Genomic DNA, 23,195 nt, shown 5'->3' on the forward strand with positions numbered 1-23,195 from the left:
AGGATATAATGAAAACACAGAAAAGGTGCAATTATGTTTCTCAGTGGGATACATCAGCCTTCGATGGTTTGACCTCATGGTTTTGCTTTAACTGAAGATTAGCTTCACTTGATTCAGACACTTCCCTTGAAAAATGTTGATTTTTCAGGAAATTGCAAGCATTTTCAATGATCAACAAGCTGGATATGGTGCTGTTTGGTAAGAATTATTGTTTGCTAAGACACTCAGGACAGTCTGCACTTGCTTCAGAAGTAGAACTAGTCTAATGGTTTATCTTCAAATCTTAGTTCTTACAGTCCTTTTAAAACTCACACAATTTATTAAGTCCTTTCTTGCCTTGTAATGGGCACTGTGAAAATTTTCTTCCTTTTTTAAACATAGTACAATCTGACAAGCTTTCCAAGTATTGATTTTGTTGAAGATAAGCTTGAAATTAAAGTTTTTCAGTTGTACACGTTAAGAGCCTCAAAACAGGTTTCAAAAGACTCTTTTCCTTCATCCTTTTATGTTCCTACACTCTTTACTTTTCAGAGGTTTCTCAATGCCCTTTCAGTGAATAAGTGTCAAAATCTTTACAAAATTGAATCCTGAATGGGTTTATAGTTTTTTTTGGTTTTGTTGTTTGTTTTTTTTTTTTTTTTTTTTTTTGTCAGGACCTAGATTTGCAGAGCCTATGGCACTGAGGAGACAGAATGACTCCTGATGCACTCTCTAAGGTGAAATAGCATTGCACCTCAAAATAATACTTTATTAGCACGATTGAAGTGATGGTGGTCGAGACACATCTAAACTGCTCAGAAGAGCTGACTTGCTTCCAAAGCTTGTTCTGACCCCAAATGCCTGGAAGAGGTCACTAAGGGCTTTTCCATCTTTGCAAAAGCAATTTTCTCCTAAACAGACATTTCTGTGTGCATCCCAGACTCACAATGTGCAGGAGCTGGTCCACAGCTTCTCACAGCACAGCATTGCCTTGCAAAGGTAAAAAATCTTAATTGTAAGTTTTAGCTTTGTTGGGTTTCTACTGGTTAGTGTATAGGTGACACTTATTCAGTGTGCCCCTTTTATCTCAATTGTTCTTATCCTGAAGATTCACATTTGATTTATTGCAGCCAAAGTATCAGATACAGCTGAACCCTTATGAAACGGGTTTGCTCTTTAGAAACATTATTTTTCAGACCATAAAATTCCAGAATTTCCCCCTGACACATTTTTCAAAATCCGTATGTTTCTTTTTTATGCTTTTTTGTTTTCTTTTTTATGTTTCTGTTTTTGTTTGTAATAGTGTTTTGGTAGAGGATTTTAAAACAGATTTTGATCCCTGACAAGAAAAGCTTTGACTCCTTTGGACCCGCTTCACCAAACAGAACAAATCCTTGTATTAGCTGAACAGCTCTGCTTTGTTCCTCTCTGGTGTATGTGCTTTGCATTGCCAGGAAAGCATGTTGCATGTTTATTCAAATTATGTGCTATTCTCTTTGCAACTAGGCAATAAATGTTATCTAAGACATTGCCATACACCTCCTGTCTTCCCTGTTTCTGTCTTACCCTACTATAGCAGCTAAAGCAGGTATTTGTTAAGTTTTTTTGGAGGGTCTCAGAAATGCCTCCCTTTCTGTTTCTATCCCTGATTACCATTAATCGGAATGAAATTCTGGCTCCACTAGCTACATCTGGGCTACTAAGTGACATTAGGCCAGGGACCACTTCTTGGCTGTCAGGCCAAATGTCACAAATTGCATCCAAACTCTAAAGCATTTGTCCTTCTGCCTCCACTGGGCCCCATGTGGCTGGAGGGCAAACTTGTTATTTTGTTTGTGTTTCTTTTCCATTTAAAGGATTTGAAATAGTGTGAGGATTCTGCAGCAGCCTTTGAGAATGGTGTTTTTATAGCAGGAATCTGAAATTATGCTGCATGCTTCTGGGTGTTGCATGAAGGCAACCAGAGAGCGTGAAGGTACAAATCCAAAAAGAACAGTGTTGGAATAGTGCTTGGCTAGGATTTCATCCTGGTTAATGCAAGCAGTATTCTAAGGAAAACTGCAGCTGGACAAGAGTCTTGGAGATATTTTCAAAATGTGTCTACCATTTTAGCAGAAGCAAAAAAGACAGTCACTATGCATTGAGCACAGTCTGGCAAATATACTGAAATGCGCTGATTTCAATTCCCAGTCAAAGATCAAAGGGATGCCAAATAGCAATGAGTAAGAAATTGGAAGATATTTTCTGGATGTATTTCTAGGTTGGGCTTTTATTGTTTTGGGGTTTTTTTGTTGTTGGTTTTTTTGGTGTTTTTTTTTTTTGTTTTGTTTTGTTTTGTTTTGTTTTGTTTTTTAATGTAGCCTAATAAGAATACTCTGCACTCCAGGGACTTAGAAAAGAGTTTGTCTATTCAATAATCAACATTAATAGGTACAGTTGACCTTTACTCATTTATTCCTTCTGCCTTAGACAGGATATAGCCTTTCTTAATAAGTTGGTATCTTTAATCTTCACCTGCAGACTACCTCCAGCCTGAGCTTTGAGGCCTTAATTCTCATGATCCTTCACAGGTGCTGGTTACATTTGATTTTAGTAGGAGACGTAAACCTTGATCAGAGGTAGGGGGAAATTTAAAATTTAATTTTATTTTGTCTTCATGAAGCTGAAGGCTTTATATCCCTGTATTTTTCCAGCCTCCTGAAAGTAAGTTCTAACATTCCTCACATCTGTTCAGCTCAGTTAATTTCAGTGGAGTTGCAGGACTATTTTACAGTTAGTTTTTCTTGCTTTCCTCTCTTTGGCTGTTTAGTACTACAAAACAATATGATCCATAACCCTCAGTTATAGGCTGGTCTGAAACAAAAAAAATGGAGAACTGAATAAAAGAGAATGTCAGCCTGGAATGACACTAATTACATTCCTTTCACTAGTCTTTACTTGCAGTTCTTTTAAAGAATAACCAAAGTTTCTGCATTCAACATACTGAGCCTAATCCCTGTCTCTTACACTACAGTAATGAAAATCAAGAAGAATTCTATTGATTCCAGTGCAGTTAAATCAATGTAAGAGAAATTTAAATTAGGTCCATTGTAGGCAAGATATATGGCTGCAACCAGTCAAGCATTTATGTAGTACAGAATGAATAAATGCAGAAGATTCCCTATCCCAACCTGTCAAGGCAACTGCTTAGAAATTAGTATTCAAGAAGTTCCTCATGGCATGAAATCATTCTGAAACTATATTGGGTGAGGAAAAGATTATATGTATTGTTAACTCAGAGTACATTATACCCCATGTGGAAAGCCAAGAATATTTGTTATATTAGTCCAGAAAAATGTGGTTTAAAATGAGCAATGAAATGCATACAAAGAAATATATTTGAGATGAAACCGCGACTCTATGTTTTATGTTTTTACCCTATAACTACTCACTCTTTCAGGTCAGTGAATTCTCATAATCCCTAGTTAGCAGGTGGAAATTAGATTAACATCTAGAAGGAAGAAAATCTTGAAGGTGTTTCCTTCTGTCTGTTACTGCTAATGAGGTTCCTGGACTCAGCCACAGTGCTAGGGACTGGATGTATGTGGTAGAAGAGGGTAGCAATAGGGTTATTTTATTGCCATCTGATCTCAAGGCTGTAGTATGCTCTCTGCAGGAATAGATATTTTACATGCCACAAAATGGCCTTCTAAAACACCTGCCATGTGTTTTTAAATAGAGGGTCAGTTTGTATAAGAGCTACATTTTTTTTTCATTATAAAGAACCAGGGAAAAGGAAAGGAACTGGAAGTAAAACATATGCTATTGAATACAGAATGATGAGAAATTCCATCTAATTTGACAAAAGAAATGTAGCTTTTTAAAGATTGGAGTGTGTTTGAAATTCTTCTTTTTGAACAACTCTTTTGCAGCAGTAAAATTCTAGTCCCATTTCCACAAAAAAATCTAAAGCCTGATGGAGGGATTTTGTGCCAATAAAGACTCATTGTTTCCAAATATACCAGATGTTATATCAAGAAACACTGTACTTTCCTACTAAAATGATCTCTGAAAAATCCAAATAAACAAACAGCATGCTCCCCTTCTTTTTATTTCCTCAATATGAAGTAAATGTTTTTCTTAATAAAATGAGCTTTAATTTTGAAATTTAACTCAGGTATTAAAATATTCAGAAACACTTTAAATTGATGAAATTATAAATTAAAAAACCATATTGAAATGAAAGATTAACTTTTTATCACATAAATGATATGTATTTTTATAACTTGCTGTTATAAAAACCTTGATTTTTGCCTCACAGTTAATTTTATTCTTAATTCCCCAATAAACAGAAATATCTTTGACTTCCCCAAGAATTTTTTTATCATACTTTACTATGTCTCTGTAGCTCTTCTGTGTTCAGAGGGTAGGAATTAAAGCTGTTTTCTGCAGGCTGTTTACAAATCTCTGTGTGATGTGTAGTCTGTCAGTGAACTCTGCAGCATTCAGTCACTGACACATACAGAAGAGCTTTTTTTTGAGATGCTTTTTTAAATATTTTGCTCTATCTGCTATGTTCACCTTTTCCATTAATTCACCCTGACTGCCCCATTAAATTCAATACTAAAGCTACCTTTGATTTCAAAAGGATCAGGTTCTGGCTGATGCTTAACAGGAATTGATTAGCCTGGTGCTGTAGAGCAATAAGGTGCTCAATGGTCAGGCTGCAAATAAATTGCTTTTCAGTAGGATGACATTGTACAGTCTCACTTCCATGTCATCAAAAAAAATTCATCAAGAAGGGTGTGAATATGTCATCTTTTCCTGTTTATTACCACTGCACTATTTTGGTGTCAGTAGTGTCCTACCTACCAGCTGAATAAATGCTGAAAAATGAGTGTCCTGGGTTGTAAGATAAGCTTGTATTCTATTTGCCATCTGTCGAAAGGTTGGGCAGGTTTTGTTATCTCTCCCAAAGACAATGGTTTGCCCCGTAGAGGCAATGGTTTGTTTATACACTATTGACTGACTCACTGCCGGGCTGGTAAATGTAACACCGTGAGGGGTCCCACCCAGAGGGGGAAGCCAAGCACTCTATTATTGTTTAAAGGGGTAGCTTTTTGGGGAGACGAGGCAGCTCTCTGGGCGGGACTCCGAGAGAAGCAGCTCGCTCTCTCTCTTCACGGGATTCCCAGAGAAGCAGCTCTCTCTCTCTTCTTCGCGGGATCTCGCAGTGAAACAGCCGGGGAGGCGGTGGCGGCGGAGCTCGGAGGCAACCCCGGTGCAGAGGAAGACCGGCCCCACTGCCACCAGATGTTCAGAGGAAAACTGTACCCTTCTAAAGATCACCACTTCAGCTGCAGTTCATCAGCCACTGCAAGAGGAGCAGCTATCATTGCCACCGGACTACTACCAGCACCCCGACTCCTCAGGTTGTGGACATTATCACTAGTTTTTGTTTGTACCAATTGCATTTGCCTTTTTAAATTGTTATCTAGTTTTCTCCTAGTAAAGAATTGTTACTCCCATTCCCATATCTTTGCCTGAGAGCCTTTTAATTTAAAGATCCTGGTAATTCAGAGGGAGGGGGGGGGTTTGCCTTCTCCATTGCACAGGAGGCTTTGCCCTCTTTCACAGACTCCTGTCTTGTCGAACCAAGACAGAATTTGGCGCATCAACGTGAGGCCCGAGGGCATTGAGAGGGAAAAAGGATTAACAGTTCTTAAGTAATTTGGTTTTGTTTTTTTTTGTTGTTGTTGTGTGTAGAAACATCTTAAGCATCACCATGTGGTCTAGTTTACCTTGGTTTGGGTGGCATGTGATCGTAGCTATACTTTTCCCATTTGCAGACCCTTATCTAAAAATGGGTCCTATAACTAAGGCTACGGTGTCTGTTATCAAGTTTGGCTTCAGGGTTAATTGGGTGAGGAATTCATGGATCTTTAATTTCCTCTGGAAGGCAGGTACATGGATTCATAGCTATCACACATTAACTGTATGTTTTTGGGGTTACTTTAATAACGGTACCTACTGCGAGGAAATAGCGCCTGGGCAAACTTTCTCCCAACCTTTTAACCATCTTTTTGGGTCTGCTCCACCAGTTCTCAAAGGGTTAAGATCCTTTCTAAGTGCTAATGATACCATACAATGGGTGGTGTTGCTGATAGTCCTGTTATATTTAGCATTCAGAGATAAGGGAAGATTAACCTGGATAACTACCCTCACACCTACACCACAGACTCAAGATGCTGCTGCTCCAGAGCCTGACCCTGCCCCACAGCCCACCTCAGAAATGAACCACCCAGATTGGGTGAGGGTTCTGGTTAAGGAGATACGGGAGATGCTGAAGGAGTGCATTTCCCCAGCTGGTGAGAAACCGGCCCTTTGCCTTGAGGAGGGACAGTCTAATAGTACAGCTGTGGAACCCACAGATGTTACAACTGTCCAGGTTCCAGCTGAACCACAAAGGCAGTCACGGTCAGCAGCAGTTGCCCCGGTAGAAACAAGGAAGTCTAAGGTGAAAGCAGAGCACCCTGCAGATAGGGACAGGAATGGAGGAACCTCACAACCCACAGGGGAGCCAGAGATTGCTATCATCACCGAGTCCCTGACATACGAAAGTCTTCGTAATCTACATAAAGACATTGTGCGACGAGGGCGTGAGGCTTATGCTACCTGGCTACTCCGGGTTTGGGATCTTATGGGTACAGGCGTGCAGCTGGACGGTGGTGAGGCAAGGAACTTGGGACCCTTGACCCAGGACTCGGGTATAAATCAGGTTTTTGTAAGGGAACCAGCGTCCCTTTCTCTCTGGGAACGGCTCTTAATGAGTGTCAGGGAGAGGTTTGTCCACAGAGAGAGAATGCAAGAGCACCATCATAGAATGCGCTGGAAGACCCTCGAGGAAGGGATCCAACAGCTGAGGGAAGTGGCAGTATTGGAGATACTCTTTGGTAGGGATGGACGACACAATAATGACCCTGACAAGGTCAGGTGTACGGGACAAATGCTGTGGAGTCTGGCTAATCTTGGGCCATCTCAATACACCACCTTCATTGCAACAATCAATGCTGACGCCCACCGGGAGACAGTGGGTTCTGTTGCCAACAAACTTAGGAATTATGAGAGTATGATTAATGGCCCAATGCAGGCTCATATCTCAGCTGTGATTAAGGAGTTTAAAGAAGAGATGAGGGAGGAGATAAGGAAGGTTAATACAGCACCCGTGAGAGTCACAGGCCCCAGAATCAGCGCCCAACAATCCCCAGCTAGAGAGAGAGGGTACACCCCAAGGGCTAATCTGTGGTTCTTCCTGAGTGACCATGGGGAAGACATGGGGAGGTGGGATGGGAAACCCACTTCTGTCCTGGCAGCACGGGTCCGTCAACTTAAGGAGGGAAACTCTAACCGGGGGAGTTCCACCAGAGTGAAGGTAGCCTCAACCTCCCGTGACCAAGCTTGTGGGTACGATCTGTCAGACCCCCTTGAAGGGACCTCTAGTATGTATGCCCAGGAAAGGAATGATAACCAGTGTTAGAGGGGCCCTGTCTCTAGCCAGGGAGAGGCACGGGAAAACCGGATCTTCTGGACAGTGTGGATCCGATGGCCTGGCACATCAGAGCCACAAAAATATGATGCTTTAGTTGATACTGGTGCACAGTGTACTCTGATACCATCGGGACATGTGGGGGCAGAGCCTGTCTCCATTGCTGGTGTGACAGGGGGATCACAACAATTGACTCTGGTGGAAGCCGAGGTGAGCCTGACTGGGAAGGAGTGGAAGAAACATCCTATAGTGACTGGCCCAGATGCTCCGTGTATCCTAGGCATAGACTTCCTCCGGAACGGATATTACAAAGACCCAAAGGGACTCAGGTGGGCTTTTGGAATAGCCGCTGTAGAGGCAGAAGACATTAAGCAATTGAACGCCTTGCCTGGACTGTCAGAAAACCCCTCTGCAGTAGGACTCCTAAGGGTGGAAGAACAACGCGTGCCAATTGCGACCTCGACAGTGCACCGCCGGCAGTATCGGACGGATCGAGATGCCGTGATCCCCATCCACAAAATTATTCGGGAGCTGGAGAGCCAAGGGGTGGTCAGCAAAACCCACTCACCCTTCAACAGCCCCATCTGGCCTGTGCGCAAATCTGACAAAGAATGGAGATTGACTGTGGACTATCGTGGCTTAAATGAAGTGACTCCACCGCTGAGCGCTGCTGTGCCGGACCTGCTGGAACTCCAATACGAGCTGGAGTCAAAGGCAGCAAAGTGGTATGCCACCATTGATATTGCTAATGCGTTTTTCTCCATTCCTCTGGCAGCAGAATGCAGGCCTCAGTTTGCTTTCACCTGGAGGGGCGTGCAGTACACCTGGAACCAACTGCCCCAGGGGTGGAAACACAGCCCCACCATCTGCCATGGACTGATCCAGGCTGCACTAGAAAAGGGTGAGGCTCCAGAACACCTGCAATACCTTGATGACATCATTGTGTGGGGGAGCACAGCGGTAGAAGTGTTTGAGAAAGGTGAGAGGATCATCCAGATACTACTAGAAGCTGGCTTCGCCATCAAGAAGAGCAAAGTCAAGGGACCTGCCCGAGAAATCCAGTTCCTGGGAGTGAAATGGCAAGATGGACGGCGCCAGATTCCCACTGAGGTCATCAACAAGATCACAGCTATGTCCCCACCAACCAGCAAAAAGGAAACACAAGCTTTCCTGGGTGCCATAGGTTTCTGGAGAATGCACATTCCTGAGTATAGCCAGATTGTGAGCCCTCTTTATCTGGTTACCTGAAAGAAGAATGATTTCCACTGGGGCCCTGAGCAGGAACAAGCCTTCACCCAGATCAAGCAGGAGATCGCTCATGCTGTAGCCCTTGGGCCAGTCAGAACGGGACCAGAGGTCAAGAATGTGCTCTACTCTGCAGCCGGGAACCATGGGTTGTCCTGGAGCCTTTGGCAGAAAGTGCCTGGGGAGACTCGAGGCCGACCACTGGGATTCTGGAGCCGAAGTTACAGAGGGTCTGAAGCCAACTACACTCCCACAGAGAAGGAAATCTTGGCTGCCTTTGAAGGAGTTCAAGTCGCCTCAGAGGTAATTGGCACAGAAACACAACTCCTCCTGGCACCCCGACTACCGGTGCTGGGGTGGATGTTTAAAGGAAAGGTTCCCTCTACCCACCATGCCACTGATGCCACATGGAGCAAATGGATTGCCCTCATCACTCAACGCGCCCGTATTGGAAACCTGAATCGCCCTGGGATTTTGGAGATAATTACAAACTGGCCAGAAGGTGAAAACTTTGGTCTCACTGATGATGAGGAGCAGGTACAAGTGGCAAGGGCTGAAGAGGCTCCACCATACAACCAACTACCAGCAGAGGAGACCTGCTACGCTTTTTTCACTGACGGTTCCTGTCACATTGTAGGGATGAACCGGAAGTGGAAAGCAGCCGTATGGAGCCCCACACGCCAAGTTGCACAAGCTACCGAAGGAGAAGGTGGATCGAGCCAACTCGCCGAACTCAAGGCTGTTCAGCTGGCTCTGGACATTGCTGAAAGGGAGAAGTGGCCAAAGCTCTACCTTTATACTGATTCATGGATGGTAGCCAATGCTCTGTGGGGCTGGCTGGGAAGGTGGAGGAAGGCCAACTGGCAACGTAGAGGAAAGCCAATCTGGGCTGCTGATATATGGAAAGACATTGCCTCTCGGGTGGAAAAGCTGACGGTGAAAGTCCGTCATGTAGATGCCCATGTCCCCAAAAGTCGGGCTAATGAGGAGCACCGAAACAACGGGCAGGTAGATCAGGCAGCAAAAATAGAGGTGTCAAAGATAGACTTAGATTGGCACCATAAGGGGGAGTTGTTCCTGGCTCGATGGGCTCATGATGCCTCAGGTCATCAGGGCAGAGATGCCACCTACAAGTGGGCACGAGACCGAGGGGTGGATCTAACCATGGACAGTGTTTCCCAGGTTATCCATGACTGTGAGACGTGTGCTGCCATCAAACAGGCCAAGAGAGTGAAGCCCCTCTGGTATGGTGGGCGGTGGTCCAAGTACAAGTATGGGGAGGCCTGGCAGATTGACTACATCACACTGCCCCAGACACGCCAAGGCAAGTGCTACGTGTTGACCATGGTAGAAGCCACCACTGGATGGCTGGAGACTTTCCCTGTACCCCATGCCACTGCCCGGAACACCATCTTAGGCTTGGAAAAGCAAGTCCTGTGGAGACACGGCACCCCTGAGAGAATTGAGTCTGACAATGGCACCCATTTCAAGAACAGCCTTATCAACACCTGGGCCAGAGAACATGGTATCGAATGGATATATCATATTCCCTATCATGCTCCAGCTGCCGGCAAAGTTGAACGGTGCAACGGACTCCTTAAGACTACCCTAAAGGCACTTGGTGGGGGAACATTTAGAAACTGGGAAATTAACCTGGCAAAAGCAACCTGGATGGTCAACACCCGAGGGTCTGTCAATCGAGCTGGCCCTGCTCAGTCAGAACCCTTACACACAGTAGATGGAGATAAGGTCCCTGTAGTACATATGAAAGGTATTTTAGGGAAAACTGTTTGGATTAATCCCACCTCAGGCAAGACCAACCCATTCATGGGATTGTCTTTGCTCAAGGACCTGGTTACACTTGGTGGGTAATGCAGAAAGATGGGGAGACCCGCTGTGTACCACAGGGAAACTTGGTCTTAAGAGAGAACTGGGTGTAAGATTTCATGGTGTGCAGATGGAAATAGAATAAGGGGTGGATAATGTCCTGGGTTGTAAGATAAGCTTGTATTCTATTTGCCATCTGTCGAAAGGTTGGGCAGGTTTTGTTATCTCTCCCAAAGACAATGGTTTGCCCCGTAGAGGCAATGGTTTGTTTATACACTATTGACTGACTCACTGCCGGGCTGGTAAATGTAACACCGTGAGGGGTCCCACCCAGAGGGGGAAGCCAAGCACTCTATTATTGTTTAAAGGGGTAGCTTTTTGGGGAGACGAGGCAGCTCTCTGGGCGGGACTCCGAGAGAAGCAGCTCGCTCTCTCTCTTCACGGGATTCCCAGAGAAGCAGCTCTCTCTCTCTTCTTCGCGGGATCTTGCAGTGAAACAGCCGGGGAGGCGGCGGCGGCGGAGCTCGGAGGCAACCCCGGCGCAGAGGAAGACCGGCCCCACTGCCACCAGATCTTCAGAGGAAAACTATACCCTTCTAAAGATCACCACTGCAGCTGCAGTTCATCAGCCACTGCAAGAGGAGCAGCTATCATTGCCACCGGACTACTACCAGCACCCCGACTCCTCAGGTTGTGGACATTATCACTAGTTTTTGTTTGTACCAATTGCATTTGCCTTTTTAAATTGTTATCTAGTTTTCTCCTAGTAAAGAATTGTTACTCCCATTCCCATATCTTTGCCTGAGAGCCTTTTAATTTAAAGATCCTGGTAATTCAGAGGGAGGGGGGGGGCGTTTGCCTTCTCCATTGCACAGGAGGCTTTGCCCTCTTTCACAGACTCCTGTCTTGTCGAACCAAGACAATGAGATCCAATGAAATTGTGGAGTTAAGTGCAGGTTTTCAGCCATACCAGTTTTATTAATACCGATGGGGGCTGCATAGTTGAATGCCCATCATACCAGGCTATAATGTAAGCCTTGGAGGACTATTTCTGTTTTCCATTTGCTACCAGAATTAGAAGAGGAATGCCAGGATTCTTTTGGATCAGGCTGTAGCAATTTGTGTGATAATGGAAACAACAGAGACCTGACACATCAACAGGACGTTGAGAATGAGGGACCAGAGGTTTTACACCTAACTCAGAGATGGGTCTTTCTAAGATCTTAGACAACACTTGCAAATCTACGGCCTGGATTTTATATCTAGAGACTTGCTTCTATTTGCAATACATTCTGAGATATGTGAAGCTACATGGTGTAAGGTCTATGGATAGCATGAAATGTCTCAATGCCATTAATTATCAAAATATAATGTGAAAATTGTTGGTAGACTGCATTCAGAAACAGAGGCATGAAGAAAGTAATGGGAAAACAGAAAGAAATGAAGAAAATAGTTGGGGATAAAAAAAATTCCATGTGTTTTGGAGGGGTCATCATAAGTCTTGCAGACTCATTTTCCAGATTTCAGCTATCTTCAAAGAGAAACTGTTCATCTTGGAAGCACATTTTTTTGATTAAAAGTATTCATATTCACTAATTTTTTACTAAAACATGTCTTTGAGTGTCTAGTAAGAGCAATTTCTCTTTGTTCTAAGTAAGCTTATATTTCAAGACATCCTTAGATATTAAAGAAATTAGTGATATTAACTCCAATTGTAAATATTAAGGAGCTAATTCCTTTCATTTTTTATAAATGTTTTTCCAGCATCACCAATGCTACTTACAACAGTGCTTAATGTCACCATCATAGCAGAAAAATACCTGTTATTTATTCCTAGCTTCAAAAATTTTCCTTAATATGTCAAATACTTTCCTCTGTGAATAAGTATATTTTTTGCTTTGTAGTATTGTTTTGCAAGTGGGTATAATTTGTGGAAATATTATTAAAATATTAGAAGGTAATTTTTTGAATCCTTATCAAAACTGGACACCTTAATTCAAGCCTTTGTCTACTTCAGTAAAATAAAAGCATTTGTATTAAACTTTAAGGGTTAAAGATGACATGATTAATGCCATTTAGAAAAAGTCAGTTAATAGTTTTGCTTTTGGAAATGAGACTTGTGAATCCTTACTTTTGCCCTGGATGGAAGATTAATGAAATTAAATGGATAAAAGCCAGAAAAGGAAATAAACTACCTACTATGTCTGTAGGTTAAAAAGACTCTTTATAGAGTCACTTAATTCAGAAAGAAAACTTTGTGGTTCAGAAAGTGTGTCAAAAATTACTTAAAATTGCTTTAATGTGGTAGTGGTATCATGACCTATCATAAAAACCCTCTAAGAAATCTCTGGTTTTTCACTGAGCTCCAAACCCAAGGAAGCATGTAATTATTAATATAATTTTCTTGCTGTTGGCAACATTATTACTGTATTATCCTCCAAATAAAAGGAAATTGTTGCACAGCTTCTGGCCAATTGCTTAACTTAGCAGAAGAGTGTACCTACCTAGGACCAGCCTCCTAGCTTGTACCTAATGAGGCACATACACAATGAAATGGGCTTGCTGGCTTAACAAAATTTACTCTGAATCTGGTGTTCAAATTTGCAGACAGGGTACAGGTAGATTTTCTTGTGCTTCTTCAAGATCAAAGCCTGAGAAATGAGCTCAGAGAACATAAAAAGGGAAAGGAACAAAAAAAAAAAATCAGATACAGATGCTTTAATGGAGCAGACACTAAAATCTTCTGCTTGTGAACAGTCTAAAAGTAGTTGTGTAAGAAAGGAAATGCTCCTCTGCCTCTGCACATGACTGAAGTACAATAGCCTGCTTTGGCAGTGGCAAAAGCATTTCTTTCCATTGCATGAAATAACCTTATAATTATAACCTAATATACAATATATCTGTACCCTCTGCAAATGATTCTAGTATTAATTGAAGGTATCCATAGCAAGTAATTCTCATTCAAGTCTTTTTTTTTTTTTTTCAGGCAGACTGTGGAGCAAAAGGATTATGCAGAACACACTTTCAGATGAAATCTTAGTGTGATCCTTTCATTTTAGGTATGGTGAGGACCTGTCTATTGCTAATCTTGAGACAAGAAGAACAGCAAAAGAGAAATTATTAGGCTACTCAATGTTATGTCTGTCTAGGTCCTATAAGACAATTAAGTAATGTCTAGTTCTCATTAGCTCTGAGTTTTATTTTGGGGAAATATTCTAAAGCATTACTTAATAATTCTTGTTGGACCCCATATCTCACCTAAAAAACAATAAATAAAGGAATCTGAAGAACTTTAAATAGTTGTCATGACCAAAAACAATCATTGTGTTTTTTCTATTCTTAGCATTTGTATTATTTTGGTGACTAAGAATATTTGAAATTTGCAATTATATTGGTTTATGATTTAGATTAGCCCTTGTCTAGTCAAAAATATCACTTCATTGGTTCTAAAACTGAACTTGTATCAATATTGTATAACCACCTTGCAGCACTTTAATCAATGTAGTCTTAGAACTGCTTTGAAATTTGTCTTCTGAAAGAGGTTTTTCTGCTTTTCTGTTTAATTTATTTAATATCTCTTTAGAGTATCTTCTCCTACGCTCATAAAAATCAGGGCAATATTGTATCATCATAAACTCTTACCTTGCAATCATTTGCTGATCAATAAATTAAACTCTCATTTAATTTAACAAATTGTCAAACAGTTTAAGTGTTTCTAAGTATACACAGCCTGGACTTCTATGAATAGATTGAAATTTAGCAGATCAGGCAGATTCTAACCTTGTGGTTTTCAACAAAATGTGGATGCATCAAATTGCTGAATGGAGAAGATATTCACAGCATGTGAATCTGCAAAAATAGTGTGCAGGATGAAATGTTTATTCATCTACATTTCATGCCCAAAGGTTACAGTGGCATTTCACGTCCGTACCGTCCTTAGTATGACAAAATTTGCTCATTGCAGATTTAATATTTCAGTCAAACCATCTTGTTTTGCAGAACTTTGGGACAGTTTACCAAATAATCACCTCAAGCTTTCTCTTGGTTCAGTGAAAAAAACGCTGTTGTTTTCTCATTCCCTTGTCAAAGGGATTTCTTTATGTAATTCATTTCAATGCCATTCCTTTTTATCCATCCAGTTAATTTTTAAACTTATTCATCTGATAGACATGACTGTAGGGGGCTAGATGCTTCCAGCTGAATTACCCTCTTCAGGGTAGAAATGATGGATGAATTCTATGTCTACTCTGTCTGTAGTAGCTGATCTTCCTGCAAATTCATTTTGTTTCACATTCTGTTTTTTACTGCAAAATTTATTCCCTTCAAGTGTGAATAACCAATTCTAGTTTTATGAAATACAACTTTTCTCTTTCCCCTCTCTTGATCCTTGAAAACATACTTATAGATATGTGTTTTAAGAGCACATGTATCATTATAATTTTGAAGGTCTTCAGTGGGAATTAATAATTTTCTAATTAGATGTCTGGAAGAACCACATAAAAATAAAATACGTTTATTTTAATGTTTATTTTCTCATTTGGGAAAAATCCTTAAAATTATTACTAAGTGCTTGAATTTAACAAGAAAATTTCATCCAATCATCTAGATAGTAAACCAATTAACTTGTAAAGGACTGTGCAAAAATGAACTGCAAAACTGAGGGACTTTTTCTAAGAAGACTGTTTTGCATTTTTGCTAGTGAAGGTTTTGTAATTATTCAGTCTGCAATTAAAATTTGCATTAATATAAGAAACTTACCAACTTGGTCAACCCCAAACTACCCAACTGGCCTCATCAAGGGATAATGAAATCAGTTTTCTATGTGTTGATAGAAAGACTTTATTATTTGCATGATTATATAAAAAAAAGTTTGATTCTTTAACCTGGTTTCAGCTGTAGATAAAGATGTTGAAGGAATAACATTTACAATGCTCTTTTCTAGTTTTACATTATGCGTAAAGGTCAATGGAAACTGTCACATTGTCACTGTCCTCTCTGCCATTAGCAGCATTATCATTTTTGTCATAATCCAGTAGTTCTAGACAAATAGTTGAGTTAAAATCCCATTATAACCAGCAGTTTGCAGGCTTACTCTGACAAGAAATCTTTGCTTCCAGCACTTACACAATACTGTGTTGTGATATCATGGCTTAGAGGGTGCTGGAAAAACAAGACAGAAACCATTTGAAAATATGTTCTCCTAGAAAGATCAACTTCTCTTGTCATTTGGGCCCCTGCCAAGATTGTCAAGTCAGCACTTTCCAGAGAGCTTTTCAGGACATTGAAGTTAAGCACACCCAAACGCTTCTGAATCAGAGAGTGGGTGAAACAAAGCAAAGGGAGGGATTAATGCAATGAGCCAGTTCTTGCAAGAACAGGTATTTGCACAATTAATATTTATAATTTTTCACATATTATCTACATATTAATGTATGTAAATTAACAATATATTGTAGATTTTTCATCAGAATTTGCTTGTAGTCTATTTATTTTCTGTGGAAGAGTGCCATTACAGTTCTACAAGCTTTAATTGCAACACACACAAATATTGACAGGCAGACATTTATCAAGTGTATAGAATACACTTCAGGGTATCCTGAGGGAGTTGCTTACTTAGGCATAGAGATCAGATGATACCTTTCTGGTCTAATTTCCTCCTTTTCTGTGATCTACTCTTGCAGTTATCTGAATTTTGTGATTTTTGCAGAATTTTCTGGATTTATCTTAGTGCAAATATTTTTAATTTATATTTTTAGTTAGAACATAATAGAATAGCCTTAATTAATTGAGGTACTTATATATACTTGTTTCCTTGCTGGGTTTCTTTGATGGCAATGTCAGAGACTAGCAAGACACAGTGGGAATAGTCCAGAAATGACAGAAGTAGCAGAAGCAGCAGAAAAATAAGTATGTAAACTCTGATGGAAATGATGAAGAGGGAAGGTTATTGATTGGCTGGAAAATGATGTTCTTTCTGAGTTATAGTTTAAACATTATTTCCAGAGTGGCTGAAAGATAGTGAGAGTAAGTGATAACCAATGGACAGTCACAACATCTTCTGAGGAGGTTGGTGGAACAAGAGAATGGGATTTTGTTCTTGACTGTTCTGGACTGAAAGCCAATAAGGCTTCAGGCACTCGTCTGGCAGCTTAGCCCTGCCAGTGCCCTTTAACAGCTTAAAAGTTCTGTAAAGGATGACCTTACTGTGTATTTTAACTGATGCTGTGCCAATTTTCCTGCAGAGTTATTTTTTGCCTATTCTTATAATATTAATAATGCATAGTTCCATGACAGCAAACATTATACTGAGAATAAGAGGGGTTACCTGGCCTTTCAAATTACAGTGTCTATAGTAACTATAATAAAAAGCTGTCAGCCAAAGGACTAGTGCTTCAAAGTTGGACCAATAGAGAAAATTAGGCAGTACAGTAGAAGGGAAAAAAAGGATTTTTAAAATAAATAAAGTAATTTTAATGGTGTTTTTTCATAAAAATTACAGATGGTCAAACTAGCCAGGGAAGATTGTAGAAAGATGAAAGAGTAGGAGCTGCATCAACCTGAAGTTCTCTGAGCTCAAAGCATGTGTGCATTCTGCAATGTTCTCCTTATGTGTTAAAGCAAGATGAACTCAGCATGCCTGGCTTACCCCTGGAAGCAGAAGTGTGAACCACAGTGCCCAGAAATGTCTGTCAACAAAGGCTTTAGAGTTCACCTCACTGTTGAAAGCTCTTAGGGTCCTTGTTGATAGCAAATATCCTAAACTTGTACAGTCTCCAAGCATCTCATTTTGGGGAGTAATACGTGCTCCTTAAACACCTCTGTGCAATGGGTCAGAGCAGACCTGGCCTCTCCACTAGCCAGCCCCCATGTATATTTGGTACAGAAATTCAGAGTGAGTTGGCTGATAGGACCATGTGTCTCAAAGAAATATTAATCTGGAATTTCCCACCAGTGCAGCATAATGGCTGTCTGAAACACAGCCTTGCAGGAGACCAGTATCAGTGAGCCTGCTGAAGGCTTGCTAGCAGTCAGAAGCTGACTGTGGCATTGTTTAAAGTTGTTCCTTTTAGTTCATTTTGGCTTATAGTTTCAGAAATGCATTCATGCATATGCAGCATAGGAGCTGCTACTGAGAGCAACAGACCCCAGATCTGAGATGGATACACAGCTCTCTTTCTGTATGCCCCATTCACTACTTGTCACTGTACTTTCTTTCAGTTCCTTAGCATCAAGTGCCTGGGATTTCCCACTCTAGCAGGAGTAAATAATGTCTCCAGTTTGCTAAGTGTCTGTGAGAAATTCAGGATGAAATTTTCCTTTTTACTATAGTCCTGTGGCTTGTGGCTGTGCAGCAATGCTAAGGGCTTGAGGAGAGGCAAATCAACAGGCACAGGATAAAGTAATATTTGCTATGTGCTGTCAGTCATGTACTCTCTATGAGCTAGTGCCTCTCAGGAAAGAGGGATACTGTTGTTTTTTGTATTCTTATGTAAATATTGGTGCAATTAAAATATTTATGCAGACAGCATAATGTAAAGCCCACCATAGAGACCACTGGAGTAAATATCTCTTAAATATGATCCACTGAGTTTATTCTTCTCTTTCACAAGAACAAGAAAGTGCCAAAAAGATGTTTATGTCAGAAAAAGATTTTGTAATAAAGCTGACAAGGAGGCTGATGATTCTCTTTCAAAAAAAAATTATGTTCCATTGATAATGGTCTTATGTGATTTATGAAAAGATTCATCATAATGCCGTGAAAAACACACCAGAATTTGTGAGTGTTAGGTCATGTGATTAGAGGATAATCATGGAAAATTCAAAGACTCCATGAGAATTAACACCTCTGATAGAAAAAGCTAGTAGCCTAATCAATGGAAATAGGACACTCCCAAATGCAGCATTGGCATTAGTTCTGTATGCACAGTGTTTCCTTTTGGGACAAGAATAAAGTGAAGTAGGAACTTTGGAACTGGATTTCAAAAGGTAGCATATTCATCCTCTAGAATACAGCATTACATATCAACAACTGAAAAGAAAAAATGGAAATAGTTGTCCTAATTTCTAGGTTAGTAAGACATTGGCTTTGTGGAATCCTGAGAAATTGCAGGTGCACATTTATCAGATTTCCAGTTTTTGGTTTTGTATACATGCTTTAAGGAGTGGTGTTGCCTTCTTGATTGGTGCTGGAGTAAGCTGGTATAAACAAATTTTCTCAGAGTTTTTCTCTGCACATGTTTATAGCACTGATCCAAAAGATTTTCTGAATATTCTGTAAGTCCACAGTGCTTACCATATCTCCCTGCATAATAGGTTTTGAAGTTCACGTTTCCAAGAGCTCACATCTGTCACATTGCACACTGAGCCTTTTTTTCGCATCTCCTGCATGACCAAAGTAAAGAATTTTAATTGCTTTCTGCACATTTGAGTCTGACAACCAAGTATCAGCATCACAAGTGTGATATCTGCAACCACCAGATAGCAAAATCTTTGAACATTTAATTTTATTGCCTGACCATTTGGGAATATTAAGAACTCTCCTGAGTAAAGAAATTATTGTACACTAAAAGCAACAGATAAAGGGCAAATGTTTAAATGATTTCTTAATTAAATCCAAACAATCCAATCCTTCTGAATGTTATGAGGAAAGCACTTTCCAATGTAGATGGGCTTTTGATACATACTGTGGCATGTTTAACTCAAAGCAATAATGTATGGAGTTTTTTCAGAATGATCATTTTTATAAAAAGAGTACACATAAAAAAAGGTGACTTGCCCCGGTTTGGAGGGAAAATGAAGACACACAGGCTTGCTGGCATAACACACAAACCAGCACATTTTTATATCATTAGGACTGGGTAGCTTTTATACACCTGTATAAGGGAGAGGAAGGAAAGGCAGGAAGGAACACATGGGGATAGGTCGAGCAAAGGTAAAAGGTGAACCAGTACATCAAACAACAGGGACATAATGTAACTCCAAGATTCAGCACCAAACAAAATCTCTTTCCTAGAACTGATCTCTTTCTGCATGCCATTATATGATGTTTTTTATTTTGGATAGAGAGTATATATGCTTATTGGTGCTTTAAAAATTATGAAGAGCAGTAACTAACACTGAAAAGAGATTCGGCTTTGATTCCAGATTCATGTTGCATTTGCCTGCATGAAGAATACTTAAAAACTGAATCAAGGCAGCTGTGAGTTCTTTTAGCATAAAACATGTGAATGCTAATGGTTAAGGACGAAGGAGACTATGGTTTTGGGTCTTTCCAAGTGCAGGGAAGGCCTTCAACCTTTAAAATTTAGCTGAAACCCAAAGATTTGAGATGAAGTTCTGGCCTTAAGAGAAATCAGTACATTTTTTCCTGTTTACTTTGGAGTGGCTTAGAATTTTATTCTCCTGGGAACTTAATGCATGGACTCCAATGTATGAAACAAGCAGATGTTTCCTGCTATGAAAAAGTAAAATAAAATGAAAGTGATTACAGAACTAAACATGACCAGCAGACACTGCAAAAATGATTAGTGAGACGTGTGTTATTGATGCGTAGAGAAGGGAAAGATTTTTATATTTTTGATCTTATGCTGGTTATTGCTGTGTAAATAGAAAGGGTGAATGAAGAACTACCCGCCTCCATATCCCAACACCATTATTTTGTACTCTGTTCCTTTGAAAAAACAGTATATGATACTGTTCCCATGATCCTTCCATTTATTGAAATGGTATCTTTGCATAATGTCTTTCAATGTCACAGATTTTTGTGAGCATCTAACAAACATATGAATTGACGATAATTAGACAAATCTGTGACTTTTGGAATGCCACAGACATTATGTCCTTAGTGGGGAGTAGTTCTGAATAGAGGAGAAAAAATAAAGATATCTCAGTGTATTTATGTTGAATATGTGATGATATACTTGTAAAAAAGATTTCCATTCTCAAAATTGATTTACTTAACATGGGTTAAGTAGGTTGACCAGAAAGGGTTGATTCTGTGTTTTCTGCTTTGCCATTTCTTTGTTTTCACTGCAGTTCCAGAAGAGTTGTTTGATTCTGGTGACCAGTCTGCAATTTTTTTTTCAGCCAGAGCAAGCAAACTGCCTTTCAGTAAAAATTCAAATTGATCCTCTATGGGTTCATAAGGGCTGTACATCTTTGGGGTGTGGTGAAGGATACTGGAGGGCACTGAAATTGCACTTCTGAGCCAGCATTCTGGGTTTTTTTTCTCTGAGGATATTAGTGCCCAGAAAATGCTGAAATTATGCATAACGGGAGGAAGAAAGAAAGCATCCTCAAATAGATGTATTTCACAGAGATACTCAAATTCACATGTCTTATGACCCTTATTCCAGTGGAAATTGTTGTCAAGAAGAAAATTTACAATTTGGGGCAAACAGAGCTTGCTGCACAACAGGGGTTGTCTTATTTCCGGTTTTATAGAAACTCTGTAAATTACTGTGGCATGATGAATGTCCAAGTCCTGAACTTTTATCTACATGATTTTCAGTATTACTTTTCCCCCCACTGTGTTCTGTTATCCTACTGGATAACAGGATTAGGAGTGCCCAATAGTGTCCCACCAATTCCTGAAAATCTGCTCAAGGGGTGAGGCAGGTGTTGAAGAAACATGACTGATCACAGTATCTGAAAGTAACATAGTTAATGGTTTAGCAAGGGATCTTTCGAATGTGGTATTGCAGCAGCTCCCCATAACTGAAAATGCAACAATGCTACAATGTAGTGGCATTCCTCTCTAACAGACCTAAAATGTCCTCTAGCAGACTAAGTGAGGCAGAGGCAGCTGTCTCTATTTCTTTTTCCATTCTGCCCCCTCTGGATGCCTGCTTGGAAGGGCATGTTCCTGCTGAGATGCCTGATTCTTAGCTATGTTGACATAGAGGCCTGTAAACAAGAATTTTAAATTGTAGTGAAAATCGACTTAATCTGCAACCTTTCTATCAGGTCAGAGTGGTACTGTCTTTGTAAATAAATCAGCATCACAGTCTGACATTTGTCCTCATGTAAGTGACTGCCTGCATTGGCTGCCATCAGCTCTTTGCAAGCTCTTTTCAAATATTGTGGAAAGAAATAGGTACTTTTAGGATAAAATTAATCTGGCTTATTTTGGACATCCTTTTCAAGATGAAACAGAATCCAAAAGTGCTTGTTTCACTCCCGTGATTATAAGAGAAGGTGACGTCACTACTTTATAAATTAGTTTCTCTGTCTCAGCAGATGTGTTCCACCCAGTACTAGGTTTATGCTGACTGACAACATAAAGACCAATGAGATTCTGTTTGGAAAGACTGGATTAGAAGTTTTCTTTATGACTTGTTAGGATTGATAAAAATGATTAGAAGAAATACTTGGATTTACATTTCTCTCTTGTTCAGACCTCCACCATTTATTCTCATGAAGAAACCTGTTATTTTGCCTTCCCAATATCCTTGGACTCAGTGGAGAGTGGTACTGGATGCTAGTAACAAAAGCAGAAGAGAAAATGAATACGTTACAAACATGGAGTGGCACAAAATGGAGTTGCAAAAAATAAATACAGGGGAGCATTTCTCATTTATGCCAGCATCTTTTGAGACACTCCCCATATTTTCTCCACACTTTCTTCAGATATTTGTACACAGTGATGAGATCCCCCCTGAGCCTTCCCTTCTACAGGCTGAACAGTCAGTTGCAGCTCTCAGCCTTTCCTCACAGGAGAGCTGCCCCAGACCCTTAATTATTTCAGTGGTCTTTCACTGAGCTCACCAGTGTGTTTACATCTCACTTGCACTGGGAAACACAGAATGCCTTGATATCCTGAAGCTTTACAATACTTATTCTGTCAATTTTGACTTCTAGGTAAACTAGTCAAGTTGTCTGACTTTTGTTAACAAGTTTTGGTCGTTTGCACTTAAGCCAGTGGTGCTAACTTTTAATATTTCTATTATTATTGTTTTTTATTATTTTATATGTTTTTATATATATATATATATATATATATATATATAATTTATATATATTTATTATATGTTGTGAGGGCTTCATTGGGAGCACAGAGGGACTGACACAGAGCAAAACAGCCATAGCAGATATCCCAAGTGGCATAGTTCAAAGGATCTTCAGTGAGGAAACTGTATGCAACTGGTGCATTCAGTGCTTTACAAGGGTTGTCATAAGAATATTAGACATTTGTAAGTGCTCATATGAATATGCATAAGCTTGAAATGCAGAATATGCAGAGTAATACACCCCTATTAATCATATCCAGTGGAACGATTTCTGGATGCTTTGCTGCTAAGGAAGTCCTCAGAACATCAGCCTAGATTGTAAAGCAAGTGTCATTTATTTGAACTTGGTGTGAAATGCTTGGAGAGATTTTAAGACAGGAAGGTAAGTGTGCATTAAAAGCCTGACTGTTTCGCTCTTTGTGATCACTTCAGACCTGCCAAATACAAAAAAAACCTTCCACTACCACTGGCTGTGGCATTTTGATGATGCCCATTTTGTCCATTAAATGAGGAGAGAGGTAGAAAAATAAAGCAAACTTGCAGTGTCTGCTGTGTCTGTGACCTCTGTCACTTTACTCATGGACTTCTGCTGACATTTCTAATAACTTTAG

This window comes from Lonchura striata, chromosome 3, assembly GCF_050655825.1.
Source record: "Lonchura striata isolate lonStrDom1 chromosome 3, ASM5065582v1, whole genome shotgun sequence".
Classification (NCBI taxonomy): Eukaryota; Metazoa; Chordata; class Aves; order Passeriformes; family Estrildidae; genus Lonchura; species Lonchura striata.